Source organism: Mytilus californianus, unplaced genomic scaffold (assembly GCF_021869535.1).
Source record: "Mytilus californianus isolate M0D057914Y unplaced genomic scaffold, xbMytCali1.0.p SCAF_12, whole genome shotgun sequence".
NCBI classification, from domain to species: domain Eukaryota; kingdom Metazoa; phylum Mollusca; class Bivalvia; order Mytilida; family Mytilidae; genus Mytilus; species Mytilus californianus.
Window position 1 is genome coordinate 5,850,217 of NW_026262604.1, and position 5,634 is coordinate 5,855,850.

The 5,634-nt window shown below is 31.6% G+C and overlaps 1 long non-coding RNA gene across 1 annotated transcript; it reads right to left on the bottom strand.

Annotated features, from left to right (window-relative positions):
- Window positions 1-2,281: 2,281 nt before the first annotated feature.
- On the bottom strand, window positions 2,282-5,351 carry LOC127721283 (uncharacterized). The gene is made up of 3 exons (XR_007991102.1): window positions 5,159-5,351; window positions 2,776-2,844; window positions 2,282-2,379 (listed from the first exon to the last, which is right to left on the bottom strand). It is a non-coding gene; the product is annotated as an uncharacterized LOC127721283 (long non-coding RNA).
- Window positions 5,352-5,634: the final 283 nt, after the last annotated feature.

The window sequence follows — 5,634 nt, forward strand, 5'->3', positions numbered from 1 at the left end:
TATCCCTGAAACATTTTTAAAACATATAAAAATTCATTTCTTCAGGATAAAATGTTTTGAAAAAGTTCAAAAAATATTTTTTAACAAAATGTTTTTAAAATCTTCATATTCTCAAAAAATCATTTAAATGTTATACGAAATATCATTATAAAAATGTTTTCTAACATAATCTTTCAAGTCTTTTTATAAAATATTCAGAAACATATAAACAATGTTTAATATCAGAGACAGATTTAGGAGTGGGGTGCCTGGGTCCCCCCTTTATGGCCCTTATGGAGCTACATTTATGGTTAATCCAGATTTTTTTATTACTCTCAAAACTTTGTCTAGTTTGGGGCCTGATGACCCCTTTTTATGCCCCCGCAACTGAAAGTTGGGGGGCATATTATTTTACCCCTGTCTGTCCTTCTGTCTGTCCGTCCGTCCCATTATGGGTATATAGTTATTCAGCACAACTCCTACAGTTAGAATCCTAGGAAGTTTTCACTTTGCTGTCTATTTGTACATATATTGAAGATGTGCATGTGGTTAGGGTTTTGATTTTTATTAATATTTGCCCTTTTGGGAGATAGTTGAACTTTGTCATTTTTGGGGTATAAGCGGTTAAATGTTATAGTTATTTTAAAATAACACTTTGCATCTACGGGGGCATCAATTGTGTCTCCTAGACACAATTATATCTCAAAGAAAGTCCTACATTGACTTTGTTTTAATACAGTTACTTCAGAGTGGAGTGGGGGGGATCACTTTATCTAGATTCAAAATCCTGGATCCACATTTGAGAAAACAACTGCCGTCATACTGATCTTTACCCCACATCTACCTTTACTTTGTCTGCATGCTGTTGATGCCAGCTTAATCTACATATATTTTGTCTATTTTTGTCGGGTTGATGTCTCATTGACAAACCCCAATATTTCCTGTCTTAGATATCAATTTTATTGAATTGTCCATTTTTTTTGTATTTTGCACTGAACACATATGAAAAAGAAGATGTGGTATGATTGCTAATGAGACAACTCTCCACAAGAGACCAAATGACACAGAAATAATTACAACTATAGGTCACCGTACAGCCTTCAACAATGAACAAAGCCCATACCGCATAATTTGTTTCACTTACATAGAGGTATTAATTTTTATACGACCGCAAAATGTTTTTTGGGATCGTATAATGGTATGATGTCGTCGTCGTCTGCGTCGTCGTCCGAAGACACATTGGTTTCCGGAAAATAACTTTAGTTTTAAGTAAATGGATCTTTATGAAATTTTTTAAGAAGGTTCAATACCACAAAAGGAAGGTTAGGATTGATTTTGGGGATGATGGTCCCAACCGTTTAGGAATTAGGGGCCCAAAACAAGGATTTTTCTAGTTTCAGGATAATAACTTGTGTATAAGTATTTCCATTGCTCTGAAATTGTACCACAATGTTTAATACCACAAGTAGAAGGTTGGGATTCATTTTAGGGGTTATAGCGCCAACAGTTTAGGAATTAAGGGCCAAAAAGGGGCCAAAAACAAGCATTTTTCAAGTTTCCAGACAATAACTTGTGTGTAAGTATGGATCTCTCTGACATTGTACCACAAGGTTCCATATAAGAAAGGGAAGGCTGGGATTGAGTTTGGGGTTAATTGCCCAAACATATAGGAATTAGGGGCCAAAAACGCATTCTTCTAGTTTCCAGACAATAACTTGTGTGTAAGTGTATGGATCTCTCTGAAATTGTACTACAAGGTTCCATACTACAAAGGAAAGGCTGTGATTGAGTTTTGGGGTTATTGCTCCAAGGGGGGTTTCAAAAACTGGGGGGGGGGGGGATTTTTTTCAAAATTTTTGTTCACAATAAATTTTTAACATTTTTAAAATTTCGAATTTTTGAAAAATTTCAAGAAGAAATCTTCAATTGCACAGTATTGCGCAATGGATTTATAAGATCTTTGACCACATTTATTTTGTGTCAGAAACCTATATTATGTCAAAAATTTGATTACAATCCAAATTCAGACAGTATCAAGCTTGAATATTGTGTCCAAATTTGTCCCAACTGTTCAGGGTTCGACCTCTGCGGTCGTATCAGGCTGCGCTCAGCAAAGCATTTTTTTTCAGATTATAAATATCCTCATGCATTTCATTTGGTCCAGCATTGAACAAATTTTTTCTTAAAAGTGTTTTTTTATCTTTTGTTTGATCATGTGTAGCATCTGTCATTTTCTGTCTGAACAGCTTTTCGATGGTTTTCTTTGCTATCTTGGTCAACAATACACAAGATAACAACAATAAGAAATGCAAAAAAAATATTTAATTTTGTCATTTCACTGTTCTTTTTCAATTTTTCTTTTGTTCCATTCTTTTTATTTCTCTTGACTTCTGCTGGCTTCTGTAAAGAAAATGTTAACAAATTAGTCCTGTTGTTTAGTGAGTAAACTAGTGGAGATCATTTAAATTTCATCAAATTACACGAGAAAATTTTATTTTAATCCAGTCTGGTTTCATAAAAATTTATATTGAAAAGCGACATCTAATCAGTGTGGCTGGATTCGGAAGATATACACGTACATCTGTGGAGTTTCAGGTGTATTATTATCATACGAGTCTGTAACGGTAGAGTTCACCAGTACTAAAATAAAACTGTACAATACCATTTTCCCAACAGAGATTAGGACCTGTAACCTTTACTTGGTCTTACAAAAAATCAACTCTCTTAATGGTAATTGTATATTTTAACACAAATACATTTTTGTGATATAGATTGAGGCTATAAAAGGATAAATACCTTCACACAATCTGCTCCTCCAGAATGTTTTGAATCTAAGCTTATAAATTTTGGCTCTTCTAATTGATTCTACAAAAGATAAAAAAAAGTCAAAATATTAAATAAAATACAGTCAAGAAAAAATCACATTGTACTAGTCAGCTACAAAGGTCACAACATTCAAAAATGAAAGAAAATTCAAACTAGAAAACTAATGGCTTGATTTTAAATTATAAAATAAGACAATAAAAAAACAAATATATATGTATATATATCAGAAATTAATCAACTATAACTACTAAATTAAAGGCTCCTGACTAGGATTGACACATTAACTATTATCTATACTAACTTACAAAAAATGTATCTGGCCTGGCCTTGAAGGGCTAGCGATTAATCACAGGCACTTGTCTCAGAAAAAAAATTCCTATAACACGTGTTATATTAAGGTATATAGGAAATTTTTTTCTGAGACAAGTGCCTGTGCGATTAATCATGAAAACTGTATAATGAATATATTGTCTTTCATGGTTACATGTACAAATATCTACCAGTAGAAAATGTCTGCAATATTTGACTATTTTATATTACTTTACTAACTAATACATTGTTGATGAGGCTGAAAACAGCATACCTAATATATGCTATGTCTTGCTTTTGGACTCTGTCAAGGCAAGACAAAAAGGAAAGAAATCAATGATTCAAGTTCAAATATATTGATTGATTGTTGGAATCTTAATGTCCAGTGACAAATATTTAATGCATGTTCCAGCCAAAGTTTAATTAAACAAGCTAAGGAATGGTTTGAATTTTTTTAAAACATGTAGGTAAAGATTTTTTTAAAGTACTATTACATAGATTAAATTCTGCTTGCCATGAAATATTTCAAAAACACGATATCATGTGGATTTTATGGTATAACTAATGAAATTTTGAAAAAATTTTGTATGCTGATTGTTAGGCATGATATGTTTATATAATTATAAAACACTACTTTTTTCTTAAAAATTAATAAAATTTTCTCTCTAGCAAGAAGATCTTATTGGAGAGAAAATTTATTTAACCCATATTCAAAGGAAGATGTTTTAATAGGCTTAGCCCTTCAAACAACAGAGGTATAACCCTTTTTACTAGTTTAGGAACATTTTTTTCTAGAGTATAACAGTTTAGAAAACTATTTAGAATCTTATAAGATTATCTGCCAAGAACAGATAGGATTCAAAAAGGACGTAGAACTACATGTATAGGGACCACATTTCTAAGTTTAAAAAATATTTAGTTGGGTTAGTTTTCATAATTATGTTCTAATCAATTTTGCAGAATTTGAAATTATTCCATATTTAAATAATTCCTTGTTTGAACTTGAATTGCAAATAAAACTTCATTATAGATGTACATATCTTTTAAAATTTCCAAAAATGGCCCCATCATGTTATATGTAAAAAGTTTGCAGAGAAGGGCCTTTATATTTTTTTACAGTGTCTTTTTTTTTAAGTTGATGAAGCTGAGACATATTAAAAGATTTAAAGCTTAAAAATGTAGAATCATGTCTTGTTTAAAAGTGGTATTGGGAGGATTTAATACTTTCCTTGTGTAATTGTCCCATTTTCAAAAGTAATAAATTGTTTATATATAACTGGGACTAATAGACTATTAGTATAATAGTCCAATTATATATATAACAAGTTAAATTTAATTTTCCCTTGCCCAGTCTGCATGGTCTGTATCACATTTCATGGCCAACAGATAATATCTGTATAAGAACCCCTATTTTTAATCATTATTATACAAAATCATTTAAATGTATCATAGAAAGTTTAATTATATATTCATGACTATTTATATGTTCAGTGGGGTTTTTATTTTGTTTTTTTTCTAACTTGGGGTACATTGTATTATATGTCTCTGGTATTTCACACTAAATATTTCATATAAAATTGCACTTCAAAAGATTATTAAGGGGACATTTCTGATTTGATTTTATGCAACTTGGTACCAACAGCAGAATAATTATTTGTTTATTTTCATTTTCTTCTGAGATAAACATAAATATTATTGTCTATTATAAACAATCTTGCTATATATTTATATTTCAACCAAATTAAATTGTAAAAAATAGTAGACCTATACATGCTATATGTGTTCACATCAGGAGAAAATAAACAGATAAAAACAACTGATGACAGAGCTATGACAAAACAAACAAATACTCTTTATATACCATTCAGCGTTTTTCAACACATTATTTGTAAAAATACAAACATAAATGCCTCGAATAAACGTCTTTTTATATGAAATATATAGCCCAAAAATGTAGGTGACGAAAGCTTTTTGGCAATGTACTGTAGCGGCGTTTCCGCTTATAATAGAAGAAATCTCAATATTTTGTAAATACATCGTTTACCTTTCTATAAGATCTATATTTCTGTCTCTTGTGACAGCTCCACGTAACGTTAGTTCTGGAACAGACCAGGTATTGTAATCATCGGATGCCATTGTTTACGTTGTAAATACAGATGCAAGCGTTTTACGTGATTGAAGCGTTCAAGTAACCACTTATGGAACCGCAGCGACGCCACGCGTGAAAAGTCGTGAATGATTCCTATTGGGGTAAAAACGTCGTATATACCCCGGCAGTTTCCTGGATATATTCTGACATCTCTGTGTTGTTATCTAATCACAAAACTCGACACATTTGTAATCCGTAATATTTGTTAAAATAACGTTAACGATCAACATTTCACTCCATTTGACGCTAACGGTAGCTACAAAATCAGATTTGACGAATGTCGATAAAAAAAATAAGGCTAATTTAACCTCCTTTCTGCCATAGGGCCGATTTGGCCGATGCAGAAACAGTACCTTTGACTGACAAGGATC